Genomic DNA, 14,844 nt, shown 5'->3' with positions numbered 1-14,844 from the left:
CTGGTCCTGTGTAGGGCAGGTCACAGCACCCATTGAGCACCCATTGAGTACCAAGATCAGAAACCCAATTCCTCCTGACTGAGAAAGAAATCAGCTTTGCTCTTGCCAACAGTGGTTCAGAAGCATGGAAGTGCACTGAAATATATACCCTGCCTGGGGAGAGAAGAGAGTTTTAAACCAGAGAGGACTGGAAATCTGGAGCTTGAGTAAGAATAATCTATAGCACTTCCAGGTCCTGTCTATATTTTTCTCCAGATATCTGCCACTATCCAAGTCACTCTGGCACCTTTGAGCTTGAAAACATTGTGAAATTTAAAGACTATTGTTTTAAATTAAAATGATGCAAATGAGATAAGGCATGGATAGTGCCTGAAACTAGGGCCAGTGCCTGAAAAGAGCAGGCACTAGGCAAACCACCATCTGCACAGCCTGAAGGATAATGACACTGAAATGCTGATCTATGGATTGGTGTTTCTATCTGCTGTGGCTTCCAGCGAGCTTTCATTGAATTTTTTTGCTGCAGCTGATACCTATTGTCCTGTATGCTCTAAAAAATGCCAGTGATTGAGCAGAATACATTTTTATTTTTTGCATGACACTAAAATACACAGAAAATTAAAGGGAATCATACTCCCACCACCATTCAAGTGCAGTTCTATGTTTCTCTAACATATACATTTTTGCATTTCTTAAATTTGTCAATTCAAACGAACCAAATTCAAGGACTAAGGAACTTCATATCTGTTCATATTTTTTCTTGTAAAAGTAAAATTAGAGAAGATGTTGCCTCTTTTTGTATATGCTGTGAGGAGCTCCCCAAGTATGGTGACCTCATTGCTGGTCAAATACCATCATGGGACAGGATGTATCCCCAAATGTAATGCAAGTATGACGAGTCTGTGTTGCAGAATAAGGAATTTTAACTGCAGATGTTTGAGCTGTGCTGTTCCAGTATGATTCAGGGCCAGGTGTTAGATCTGATTTGTTCTCTTTAGCATCCCTGTGGCCCCTGGGGCTTCTGTGTACAGCAGCACACGTCGAGCTGGAGCTGCAGAAGCCTCACCCCTTCCTGCTGCTGCTGGCACTTGGACCCGACAATTGTCTCTGTCACATTTGGTGCATTCTGCAGACAGCCTGATTGCAGCCTCTGTGCTCAGAACACCTCTGACCTGCTCCACATGAAGTGAATTTGAAAGGTCACACACTACCAGGTACCCTGGAAGCAAGTTGACTGGTATTGGTAAATTTTGTGCACCTGGGGAGAAACAAGATCAAACCCACAGCAATGCCTCAACCTCCCATCAGAGAGGCTCATCTGCAAGGAGAGCTCTGTAATGCTGAGCTGCCTTCTTACCTGCAAAAGCCTTTGTCCTTACTGGAATGTTGGTGTGATTCTGAAAAGCCAGCTTCCAAACTCCAGAAGAAAGTGTCCTTTGGGGTAACACAAAAGAAACATCATTAAGAACAGTAGCATGGACAAACTCAGACCGTGGATTCCTCCAAGTAGTCTTATCAAAGCAGATTGCGTGCAAAAACTAATGGCCTTCTTTCTATTAAAAAGAAAATCATGATTTACCATTATTTACCACCCTGTGCTTTAAAATCATGTCTTCAATTATTCCTGGGCCTATGTTTGGAGTTGCCTTTCAAAGAATACCATTAATGACACCATTAATAAAAATGGCGGTTCAAATGTAACTGTAATTGTTTGCTTTGATCTGTGACTTTTGCTTATTAATACTGCAGTCTGTTGAGCTGACATCAGAAGGACAAAAGCTTTTAATAGCTTCTTTTTTCAGCTTAGATTTAAATGATATTGTTTTTTATGAACAACCCAGTGAGATTTCTGCCTTTGTCCATCCTTCTGTGAAGAACTGTCTATCTAACAGAAGTTAATTTCATTTTTGTTTGTTTTGTTTTGTGACTTTTGAGTTGTTTTGTTCAGGGTTTTTTTTTGCTTGTTTTAATCTAAATCAAAATAGTGGAGTGGCTAAATTAAAAACTGAATGATTTAATTGTGGTCCAAATTACAGAACATAATTAAAGCACATTTGCCTTCACTTAATCTAGCATTAAAATATATAGTGGTAATAATTTTTTTCTTTTGATGAAATAGTTTTTGTATTATTTCATCCAAATGATATAAATAATTTTGAAGTTCACTTTTTACTCTAAAAAGAGAATAAAAAATTATTTATTTCTACTATTATGCAACCTTTAGGCTCAGTATCTCACCATCAGGTTCACATAGCAATTTGGAAATACAATGAACAGTAGCTGTGTGTTTCAGCAGTTCTGAGCTAATCTCCAAAAGCAGCAACATCATCTCTCATTTTTGCAACACCCTCCTCTTCAGTCTAGGCTAGCCATTTGTCTTGTTCTCAACAGGTGTTTTAGATAATACCCTGTCAATCATGCCATTATAAATCCCAATCACCAAATGTTTACACAAAGATTATTAACATCCTACAGTTTCTCATGTCCCAGTTTTTATTGGAATGTTTCCTTCTGCAAAACCCATACAGGCACCCTGACCTCAGCACCAGCAGTGCAATGATAAATGTATAAATTGCAAACTGCTGCTGCAGATGGTGAGAGAGGTACCTCAGGTGCTGCCTTTGCTCTGACTGAAATGTGGAGGAAGGAAACCCTGGCATAGTGGGAAGATACAGGGCTTGGTACAAGGCTTTGCCTACAGATGATAAAGGAAATTCAAAGCTTTCAAACTACAGCTTTCATCAGGCACAGGCAGATGCACATTGGCAGCCAAACCACTCTAAAATAAAACACTCCTGTGGTTTCTTCATGCAAAATGATGGCAGCTCCTCAGTACTGAGGAATGTTCCACGTGGACAATTTTAAATGTGCTGAATGCTCATCTGCCTCAGATTAAGCAAGATGCACAGCTCTGAGCTGTTTTACCTGGAGAAACAAGGCTGTGTGCATTCATATTCTGGGTAAATGTATGAAGCTTCACAATTAGATATTTTAAAGGATCAGCCAGTGCTCTACTTGGCCTGGAGGCATGGAGAATTCTCTAGTTTAGTTATCCTCTCATGTAATTTTTCAAGTTATGGTGTGTCCTGTGATATAAAAAAGCAGTGATGCATCTCTCTAGGCAAGACACTTAACTACTTATTACAGAATTACTCCCTATCTCATGTGGAATTACAAGTGGCTGACTGGCATGGAGCTTTTAATGAAATATTCATTCAGAAGAAAAACATATTGCTTTGTCAGTTCCAGGTCCCACCTGCCTTTATTAAACCCCTGTTCTTGCTCCTAGGTTCAGAAGAGAGACATTTAATAAACACTGAGGAGGTGTGAAGTTTATGGTCATGACCACATGGCCACTTGCAAAGCTTCTGGGCTTGTTGCACGTTGCTACCAGAGACTGATTTATTAGTTCCCACATTTACAGTCACACTTGCTATTTAGCTTCTTGTTTATCAGGAGAAGAGCCATTAGAACCATGGGCTTGATGGTGTCTTTAGAACTTTAGGACTGTGCCTTTGGACAGTTTTCCTTTGCCAGACATTTATGGTATTCATTCCCTTTTTGGGAAAAGAGGATTTTTCAGTGGTGTCATAGTAGAATGGTACTGGAAACAGGGCAGTGGTAAAAGCAACAGTTGCCTTCAAGAAAAATTTAGCAAATAAATATTAATTAATAAATGAACTCACAGCAAGTTTCCAGAATTATTAAAAACTAACAGCTGAAAAACATGATCACCTGTGTTTGCAGTCTCCCTATTAGTGTGGGAGGAAATGTGTTGCAGGGTACATCGTGCCCTAAATTTGAAAAGAAGCTGCAAGTCTTTTTGGAAGAGATGCCTCCTGTGCTGTGGCAGTAAGGCAGGAGATGTGCTTGGAGCTTGGATCTTTTATAGAATTTTGCTCTGGCAAAGTTTCTGTGGACAAGGCAACAGTTACTGAAGGGATTGCCATATTCTCTGCAGGCTTCATGCTTGTGCCAGATTGAATCATTTAATATTATTTGAATAGGTTTTTAGATGCCTATTGAGTGTGTGTGTCTGTGTATGAACAGATATTTTTATCTTACTGGAGATTTAATACTTTGGCAGTCAGCTCTCAAGTGCTTGGAAGCGCAGCCAAGATAATACTTTCTGAAATCTTTTTGAAGTTTTTCTTTTTTGAACCGTGGAAATGCTTCATTTTTTCACCTCAACTTTTTTTTTTTTTTTTAAGAGGATACTGCCAGCTTTGTCAGCCTCACATTATGTATCACCGACCACGCTTTGTGAACAACCCCAAATGAAAGGAGGTCTGGCATTCAACTGCATGTGTACATTGGCATCCTATGGAGAGAATGTGCTCAAGGACTCCCTGCGGATGTCTGGAGTCTCAGTGCATCACTGTGGAATAATAAAAACCTGCCTTCTGCATGATGTTGTGAGACCACAGGGTCTGATCAATGACCTTCTATGAATTCCACTGACTGTGAGTGATTTACTTGTATATTCCACTGACCCTGTAGGTGAGATGCAGCAGTCAAAATGGATTCATACAAAAGAATCTTTTTTTTCTATCTTCCAATAACAGAAACATTATTTATTTATTCAGAAATAATGAGCTCTGCATTCATGGAATCCTAAAATATGCCAGATTCCCCATCTATAGGATAAAATATGCAATTCAGAGAGAATCACAAAATGAGAGAAAAAGGGAAGGAGCGTCCAAGCAAACAGATAAAACCACATCTACTGTTTCTTCCTGATTACCCCCAGTACCACTTGCTGTGTATTTGGAAATTACATAAAATCCCATATGATTTATTTATTTAACTTTCTAATTGGGTGATATATACATTCCTTTTAAGTTCAGGTGAGTGAAAGGGGGAAGAGATTTACTTTTTTAAAGCTAATAGAATGTTTAATTAAAATTTTAAATATCCAAATCGTTTTGACCCTTACTTCTTACGTGTTACTAAAGCTATGAGGAAATTGCCTAAGTAATGAGAGTTTACAACATTTTCTCTTTTTTCTCTCACTGTTTTTCTTCACTGAGATACTTGTCTGTCTTAATGAACATGGGATATCTTCTATTCCATTTTAGACACATAGTACTATTTGATTTTTCTTTCTCTTCAGATTACAGATTAGAAGGCTTTTTCCTTGCCATAGAGAAGTTCACAGAGTTTATTTTAGATGTGAGAAAAGAAGAAGTTGGCAATACCAATTATTTGTTATTTCTTAATGATCCATTAGAGACTACTATATCCTGTTACATCTATCTGCACTAGGTAAGCAGCATTCCTACCAATACTGTAGATTATGAAGTAAACTTTTTTGGTGTTCTCATATATCTGTCATTTATTTCACCAAAACAGAGACATCAGAGACCTTATGGCTCCTCTGTGGCTTCTTACATCCTTCCCCAGCAGGTCCCTTCCACTGAAAGTGTCTGATGAAATACCAGGGCCCCACTGCACACACGCAGAACTAAACCAAAGGGAAATGGGTGGGAATGCTGTCAGGTGGAACAGGCTGGATGTGCCTGCACATGTAACTAGCTATGGGGGAAAAGGTGCTTTTTTATCAGTCTTTGCAGCATTTTTTGCATCCTTCATTTTATGTCTTGCCCATTAAGCCTGAATATGTCACATTATTAAAGGCTGCTATAGATTCCTTCTTGCTAAATTGATAAAAACTGGCTTTATAATGGGGCTGAATACAAAAACTAGCCCTACTTAGCAAAGGAAATTGCCAGATTTCTTAAATAAACTATAGAATAAGAAAGAAAAGAAAAGAAAAGAAAAGAAAAGAAAAGAAAAGAAAAGAAAAGAAAAGAAAAGAAAAGAAAAGAAAAGAAAAGAAAAGAAAAGAAAAGAAAAGAAAAGAAAAGAAAAGAAAAGAGCAAACCACCAAACTGATTGCCTCTTGATTAATTGTAGTGGCAACAAAAGCTCAAAATAGCACCATTTATATTGTCAAGTGATTCCCAGATGAATAACTTTTCTTTCATCATAATAGCACACTGTCACAATAAACGTCAGGGGATAATGGATGCATCTAGATTTTCATCCAAAAAGACTGCTTGACAGTAGATTGGGACTGAAAAATATATGCCACTGAACAGGAATTACAGCAGAAAAGGTGCTTTCCTTTACTTCTGAATTTGGCTGATGGTCTACTCTAACATGTGTTGCTGAGGAATGCTACTTGGCATTACCTTAAAGCTTTAGAGCATCTCCTGCTGTAAGATTTTGTTTGAAGCTGCTTGAAACATTGTTAAAGTATTTGGGCTGTGATTTTCCAAGAGTTCTACCAATGTCAAATTTTAAATGTTCAAATAAAATACTTCCTATTGTCACTTAAAAAATAAAAAAAAAGTACATCCAACATTAATTTAACAAGGCCTGAAATTTAGTCTGAGTTGACTATGGAGATTAGGCCTGAGCTGTGTCTGCCAGAGGGATATGAGGTACTTGGCGTGGAGACTGGGACCTTCTCCCTGGAGCAGAGAAGTTTAGGAGACCAGTGGGGAAGCAGCCCCACCTGACACAGAGCACTGCTCCCAGGGGGAGCCAGAGATCCCAACACAAGCTGTAAACTCCCTGGCAAAAGCACCCCACATCCTGTCAGGCTGGGCTGTGGTGGGGAGAGGATCCCTTGTCACCGCTCAGGCGCTGCAAGGACCGACCAGTGAATCAGCACAGCCCAAACTCTGAGCAGCAGCCATGAGGCTGGAGCTGCTCTGCTGCTGAGTGCAAGCCCAGGCCATGTCACAGCTTGGAAAGGATGGTCAAAATGGTCAAAAGATGCTCCCCATATGAATAGTTTATGCTTAAAAAGCATAACCTTGTTTTGTTCCTTTTTTATAGACAAGTGAAGACAGCTTTTAAAGATGGGAGCAAACACCATTTTCCTATGGGCTATTTTTCTATTCAGTAACAGGATTAACTTGTTTTGGGAGTGAATAGCTTTCATGTAGTAAATGAAAATTATGTGGTAAGTGAAAATCATGTAGTAAATGAAGAGGGGAATTGAAAGACATTAGACAACTGTCTTTCATCAAGTTAAAACATTAGGCTTTATTTCCATCTCTGGGCAGCCATATGTGGTACCAAAATAGCAAAGCTGTGATCTGATTTATGACTTCCTTATAATATTATAATATTATGTAAATTGAAGCAGCTTGGCCAGAACGGGGACCCACAGTTAATGGTGTGACCCTTCTCTCTCTGTCTCAGTTTTATGTGCATCTTTGTGTGACTAAGCCCCATGTCTCACAGGAGAGTTATGGCATAAAATTAGTTTGATTAATTTGAAAGAATTTGAATGAAGAAAGCTTGCTCCCCTTCTCATCAAATGTTGGTGGAAACCAACAAAGCATGGGAAATCTGCTCACTATCTGAGCACATTCCCTGCACTGCAAGAGAGGGAGAGATCCTGTAAATGGCAGATGGTTATGTGGTGACAAAATTGAAGTCTTTGACCTAAGACATGTCAAAAAAGAAATCTGAACTACAGAATATTAATCAGTCTTATTTTGGACATGCTTTGTTCCAGAATTCTAGAGCTGGAACTAGATCATACCAAGGGACATTAGTGTAGGTTTTAATTTCAAGATGAGTATAGATAAAAAATCTATAGGGTAGAAAGAGAGGAATCTCTTCTCTTTTTGCTCAGTGCCACCAGTCCTCATTTGTGCTACAGGATCCTTGCCTTGAAGCAATAGTTTGAAACATTTTTGCAGAAGAGTACCTAAAACCATTAGAAGTGAGACCAACAGGTCATGTTTTATATATACGTGCTTAATATCTGTAACTGCCATTAATTTCAGGAGAAGGCAAGAACTGAAACAGGCTATTTTTTTTTCTTTAAATGTCAAAATAAGAACTTACTGCTTAGCTTTAGGAAAATATTTGCAAATGTTGGTGTTAGTATACGATGTGTCAGCCTCCTCACCTGCCAAATGGGGAGGACAGTGCTACATCCCACACAAACACGCTACATTACAGACAGACTAAATCCATAACTATTTATGCTCTGCAAAGCTCTAGGAAAGGAGTGCTCGTAGCCTTCCAGATGCCTTTGAAGAGTTGGAGTGTCTTGTACTGGGATGAGTAAAGACATGAATATCAGAGGCAGAAAGGACCTGGGGCTTAGCTGCTCAAACACATATTCTGTAAGATGCCATGCCATCAGTTTAAAAAATCTCAGAGGCAATTTTGACAGAAAATGCAGAGTTTCATGAGGCTTAAATCTATCTTGACTAAACTTCAGTGTTTCAGTATGGGAAGGTAAATTTGTTTAGTCCATTTTCAAATTAAAGTTGTGATTATCAACAATTGAAAGGTGGACTCATGTGTCTTAATTATTGAATTAAAAGCAGTAAGTACCTTTTCACCATGGCTTGATGTGATTGTCAATGATGAAGACACATGTAGTTCAATCATTTTGCAAAGATATGGTGTAAAGTGTAATTTTTTATGGTTTTATGCAGAGCTTTCCTCTCAAAATAAAGTCCCCAGCCTTCTGTTGAGGACTCTTTGTCTTAACCTTGATAACTGCATGTTAGCCACTCATGGCAGGTATGAGTTCCCTGCAGGAGAGAGAGCTTTTGGAAAAGTTAGCAAGACTGGCCTGACTGGATGACTCAGCATCAGGCTTTAGCTGAACACATCATGTTAGGCAACATGGAAGGCCTGCATACTGAATCTTTACATGCAGCTGCTTTTGTAGAGAAGAAAACATGACCAAGTGTGTTTGGAAAAATACTCCTCACTAGAGAATCCTTTCCCTTTTCTTCTTGAGATCAGGTAGGACATAACATGCCCCCCAGCTGATGTGATACAATTTATATATATACTCACTGGTTTGCAGGAGGCTTATTTTTTACATTACAGTAAACTGAATAATAAAATTAATATTTCACTGCTTGAGTGAACCTTTCCTGGTTGGAAATAATACATGTTTCCTTTGAATAATTCTACAGATGCAGTTATACTTTCAAATATGGATTAAAGGAGAAAACTAATTTTTACCACTATATCCTGTAACTTTTTTATTAAGACCTGGATCCTTATTCCTCTGCCTTGGTCCTTTGACATTAACCATCCTTATGAAACTTGGGTGTTAGAGTACCACTTAAAATTTTTTTAAAGGGTTCAGATTGTCTCAGAAAAGCAGAGGATGGAGAAATTCTTGTCATGGTGTTACTACAATAGGACTGTGAGTCTTTTCATTTCATGGTATGGTACTCTGCTAAGAGTTACTCCTAGCCTTTGGCTGGACTGAGCCTAACACAGTGGTAGAAGAATAACTTGTAATATCTCAGCGATTGAGTCCAATAGCTCTTTTAAGAATTAGCTCTTCTTGCTGACAGATGCACTTGTTGCCTAATTGGGCTCCTTCTCTTCTGTGTTTTCCTTCTGTTGTCTTTGCCCCTGTGACAGTGAGTACAAACTCGGAGAGAGTCCCCAGCTGACAGGGATGTCTGAGCTTGGGCCATAAGGAGCAAGGTATAAAGGTCTAATGGACAGCATGCACCACTTCTCTCATCCAGCCCAGTCAGAACTCTGGATTTTCATTATTTAGCCAGGATTTCATGGACATCAGAGTGGAACAACTCACAGAGACCTTTCATGCAGCTCCTCTCCCTTCGTTCCTATCATGTGCTTTGTGTGCAATACCTGCATGGTTGGGAATTGGCAGCATTGCTCTCCCTTCCCAGCCAGGACAGGGACAGCAGACCACCCCCTGCCACCCGTGCCCACAGGGACAAACACTGGTTCCCATTTCAGCTTGCATTTTGCTTAGAAGCCCTATGAAAATGCATCAGCAGAGACCTCTGGAGCAAGCAAACAAAACAGCCAGAGTCCTGCAACTCCCTACCGGCATCTTTCCCTGTGGAAGGAGAGAAACAAGTGTGAAGAGCTAGGGCCGGAGCTCAGGAGGGTCTAAAGGGGGAGGGAGGCTGAGCCTTGGTGGGCTGTAGGCTATCCCAGACACAGCAGAAAGAAGTCCTACACTCACACAGACCCTGTGACCTGAGTCCCTTGGAGGAGGATGTCAAGGGGGAACTTCCCATCCTTGTCCTTTTCAAAGCTCTTCGTCCCAAACTGGTCACACGTAGATCTTGATTGTCTTGGTGAACAGCACCTGCAAAATTCCCTGTGGTCTCAAAGAGCCTGAGAGGGCTCCATGTGCCTTGTCTCTCATCCTCAGCCAGTGACAGTGTGGGCACCTTGTATCCTGTGCCTGTGGGGACTCTCCTGTGGGACATGCCTGATCTCTGTAAATCAGAGTTCCCTGCCTTTAGTCCCAAGAGGCCTTTGCACAGAATGTGTTTGTCTCCCCTGTTTCTTCAGTCAGGCTTGCCCCTTTGTGTCACAGCTGACAAGCTGTTTGTGGCAGGAAGAGGGAGCACACAGATAAGGGAAAGTCCCAGCAACAGAGAGAGTAAATACTGCTTGCTGTGCTGTTTTTGCCAGCTGTGTGTTGTTCATGCTGCTATGAACAGAGGTGCTGAGGCTCAGAGAGCTCTAAGTGCAGAAAGGAAACACAAACACAAATGTCTAAAACGAGAACACTGTGCAAGAAAGCTTTTGCTACCCGGGTCCTGATCCTGCTTCCAGCACTGCCCCATGCCCAGCCTGCCAGGGACAGGGTATGCCTCGCACTGAAGCTGATAATATCTGTCTTAAAAAACAGCTTTAAGGAGAGAAAGGCTTGGAATGTTTTGTAAGTACTGGGGAAAGGTCTGTGCGCAGCAGCCACTGAAGATGATGATATCTACTTTAAACAAACCAACCCAGCACTAAGAAGGAAAAGGCTCTGAGTGTTTTTCAAATGGTGGTATTGCAATCTGACAATACAGCTTTATTCTGGAGCTGAGACTCAAGGCCTGGATCTTGCTGGGAAAATTATTTCTCCTTAGACCTGCTAGCATTTCTGTTCTCCTGAGGATTAACTGTGTTGTGGACTGTTGTCTTATTTGATGATTTTTATGGCTGCAGCATCTAAGCTTGCCCCAGCTGATGTTACTGTTGTGCCTTCTCATTGTGTGCTCTTTTTTATTCCTTAAGCTTTCACAGACATCACAAATCTTCCTTTAACACTGATCATGAGGTAACTGTAAATATGGAAAATGATTCAAAATTATTGAACTGCATGGTGCCACTTCCACAGTTATGCCATGTATGTTATAAAAAGAGGCTGAATAAGAATGAGCAGGAGTAAACTGGCATTGAGATCAAGGTGAGAAAGATTGTAAAAGGACTGTGAAAATTTTCTTTTATTTATACACCCTTCTCCTGTGTCCAGGCCTGATTTGAAATGAAGGACCGGCTGAGTTTTTAAACATATCTAAAGGTTTTTAAGCTCACTTTTCACTTGTGTTGTAAATTGCAACCCAATTCCCTTATGCAGCTTTGAAATACCCTTGAGTAAATGCACATCCTGAAGTCATTGAAAGAATCAAGAGCTGAGCTGGGGACAGAGCTGAGGGCCAGGCTGTGATGCACCACATTCATGCCCAACAGTGTGACTTGTGCCAGACTGCCCCAGAAGAGCACAAAAACCACATTGGAGGGCATGCAGCATAGCCACCTCTCAAAAAGGGAAATGGAACTCAAAAGGAAAATCTCTTGGCGCTGTTGGGGAGCTGCAGCCTGATGGGCACTTGCCCCTGTAATTGTGCCAAGGCTGGTGCAAAGGCATCGCATCAAATGATAAGAACAACGAGCAACAGCAGCCTCAAAAACAGAGATAAGAACAACATCCTCACAACTGCAAAATGGAGCTTGGGGTGGGAAATGAATCTTGAAGAAACTCAAAAGTTAACAGCACAGGTACTCAGCCAGCTTCTCAGCGAAAATGACATAATTCAGGACTTAACGCTGATTCACACACATTGAGGATCTTGGCACTGAGAGGCTTCAGTTTCTAAATTAGCATCACACAGATGCCCATGAAAATCCTGGCACAGTTAATAACCTTGCTAAGTATTCTAGGCATTATTTTTAAGCAAAAAAAAAAAAAAAAAAAAAAAACAATCCAACTCCTCCCCCCCCCCAAAAAAAAAAAACAAACATAGCAGCAAAAAATTGGAATAATTACCAAGGTGCCTGCCAAATTAAAATACAGTTTAATTGTTCTGTTTAGTGTTCACACAAAACATGTATAACACATCCCAGGAAAACACACTCATTCTTGCTTCCTTCCCCAAATAAAAAGACATTGATTTGTCAGTGCATTTTCAAGTCTAAAAGATATATTAAAAAACTCCTATACGATACATTTTTGAAAACATTGCTCAGATTCAGCTTCCATGAGAGACATCACTCCCAGTGGTGGTATTTAAGCATTTTGCCTTGATAATTTTGCAGTTTGTCTATTATAGTGTTACCTAACAAGAGTAGCTAAAGAATGAAGAGCCAGCTCCTTATGTCTGTTGAGATGCAAATCACAGGAGCTGTCAGGACTTTGTCAGAAGCCATAAGGGACACGCTGCTGGCTCCACGGCACAGTCCTGCCTTTCTTGTGAGGGAGATCAAGCCAAGCTGCTGCCTTTCTTTTGCTCCATCACTTTCCCTGTGTCACTGGGAGCAGTGAAGGCCACAGTGGGCTCTCAGTGCCACTCAGACCTCTGAGTGCCAGCAGCTCAGGGAGCAGCAGCGTGAGGCTCCCTCCAGGCCCCTGCTCACGGCTGTACGTGCAGCAATGACATTGGGCAGCACGGGCTGCTGGGCATGCGGCGAGCAACGGACCATCCCAACCTGGATTATGGCTGTGGGACTGACAGTCTCTTCAGCTGTGGGGGACACCTCACTATGGGCTGCTGTAGGGCAGCTGGGAAACAGCTCCTTTTAAACTATTGACTTATTTCAAGGCATTCCAAGGCACTGAAATTCCCTGTCTCTAGGTGACATTTGCAAGGAAAATACACTCTTGGTGCATTGCAAAGATACCCTATGTTGGGAAAGCAGAGACCTGACCAGAGACTGGCCTGCCCTCAGCCAGTCCTCCAGGCACACCATCTTTCCAGGAGGGAAGTCTTGCAGATCTGTTCCTGGTTCAGCCTCAGAGCAGCACGGGGAGGTAGGAGTCCCACACACCATACCGTGGCGTAGGTGGGGGAATGGATCTTATGCCACCTACACATTGCACGGTGTGCAATAAATAAGGTGGGTGGATTAAATGTCATAGATACATACCACTCCTAAACTCTTATCTGTCTGCACTGGTATCTGTGCCAGCTGCTTCTCCACCTACCTAGAGGCCTTTTGGTTATGGAAACCCACAACTCACAACGATATTTTACTTCTGTAGAGATACATTGCTTACGCCCACAGTGAAACCAAGTAGAAAACAAATGCTCTTGCTTGGTGCCAAAGAGTGACCTGCTCTCTTGGGGGAGCAGTCCTGTTTTGTGTGATTTACTGAGATCTGGAAGTTGAATTAAAGGCAAAGAATAGTTTGCTTGTTTTTTTAGTAGGATACAATTTACCTGTAGTACTGGAAATGGCAACCAGTCACTCCTGCTCTCTTCTACCATCTCTGCTTGGGAACTTGCAGGGTTTGCCAAAATTTGAGTCCAGGTCCAGATATGGGGCCTGTGATAGTACCACGCACTTGGCAGTGTGGCATTCCTGATCTTCTTCTTTGCTAATATCCCTGTTGGGAATCTTACACAGATAAAAATAGGCTACAGTGTCTGCTTCTCCTTCCCAATGATTTGCAGACAGATACTTGCCAAGTGTCTAGTGACTCATTTATTTGGGAAAAAAAAACGACCACAACAATGCAATCTGCAAACCCACACTTTTCCCACTCCCATATAAGAAGCATTTTTAACAGTCACTCAGACCTTGTGTAGAATAGATATTAGCAACCTGTTCCCGTTTTTGTCTAAAGAGTGATGAATACAAGCCCAGGGGCCAAATTTCCACTGCCATTTTCTTTTGGTAGCCACTTACTCTGTGCAAAGTGTACCTGACACCATCTGGAGACCCAAGTTATTGAGCAGAGGTTGGGTGGAGGGGCATGGGCTGGGCTGGTGGAGCTGCCAACACTCTGTCCTTGACAGAAGGATGGAGAGTAAATCTCAAGTGTGCTTTGCTGCTCTGTGGTTCTGGTCCAGCCATCCATTTAACCAGTGAAAAATTGCTCTAAATGTTTTTTTCAGCAGCTTGTGCAGCATTGCACTGGGTGCTCTGGAGGTGAGTAAGTGCTGTGTTTCTCTGAGGATGATTTTGTAACTGAATACACTTGGTCAGCAGAACACTTACAAAGACATAGACAGAAAAGATTTTGAAAACAAAAAGAAAAAGGGATAAAAAAAGAGAAAACCTCTATGAACAAAGAGACCAAACTTTTGGCACTTACCACAGAATGAAATGTCACTGTCTGTACTCCTGCATTGCAGTAGCTGTAGGTGGACTGACTCCTCAGAGATGGGCCCTTGCAAGGCCAGATCCAAACAAAGGAGCCACAAGCCTATTCACAAGTGTAAAGATCAAAGATCTAGGTTTTCTATGTTTAGTGCCACTTGTTTCTGAAAAACCCAGCAGCACTCCAAAAAAGCATCTTGCTGAGACACAGAGTAGTTCAGAAGACACCAAAAAGTCACAGTGTCTGCGAGTTGCAGAGCAGGAGTCAGGAGTCCCAGTACTTTGCTCTGTCCAGAAGCAGTAAAGGTAGGACACAAAATGCCAGGGTGGATCAATGCCTATCATTTATAGCTGTCAAGAAAGCATATTGCAATTTCCCTGATGGGAGAAGCAGACATCTCAAAGACAATTTTCAGAGAAGGGCTGGTGTTTTCCCATGTCCTTGGGAAACAAAATTTTCTGTCATTTCCTATTGAATTCTCTTCT

The 14,844-nt window shown here is 41.3% G+C and overlaps 1 long non-coding RNA gene across 1 annotated transcript; it reads right to left on the bottom strand.

Moving 5' to 3' along the window:
* Positions 1-815: 815 nt before the first annotated feature.
* On the bottom strand, positions 816-2,340 carry LOC135444899 (uncharacterized). The gene is made up of 3 exons (XR_010439341.1): positions 2,236-2,340; positions 1,355-1,431; positions 816-1,255 (listed from the first exon to the last, which is right to left on the bottom strand). It is a non-coding gene; the product is annotated as an uncharacterized LOC135444899 (long non-coding RNA).
* Between the last annotated feature and the right edge of the window lie 12,504 nt (positions 2,341-14,844).

Source organism: Zonotrichia leucophrys, chromosome 3 (assembly GCF_028769735.1).
Source record: "Zonotrichia leucophrys gambelii isolate GWCS_2022_RI chromosome 3, RI_Zleu_2.0, whole genome shotgun sequence".
In the NCBI taxonomy this organism is placed as follows: domain Eukaryota; kingdom Metazoa; phylum Chordata; class Aves; order Passeriformes; family Passerellidae; genus Zonotrichia; species Zonotrichia leucophrys.
This window is presented reverse-complemented; position numbering and strand designations above follow the sequence as displayed.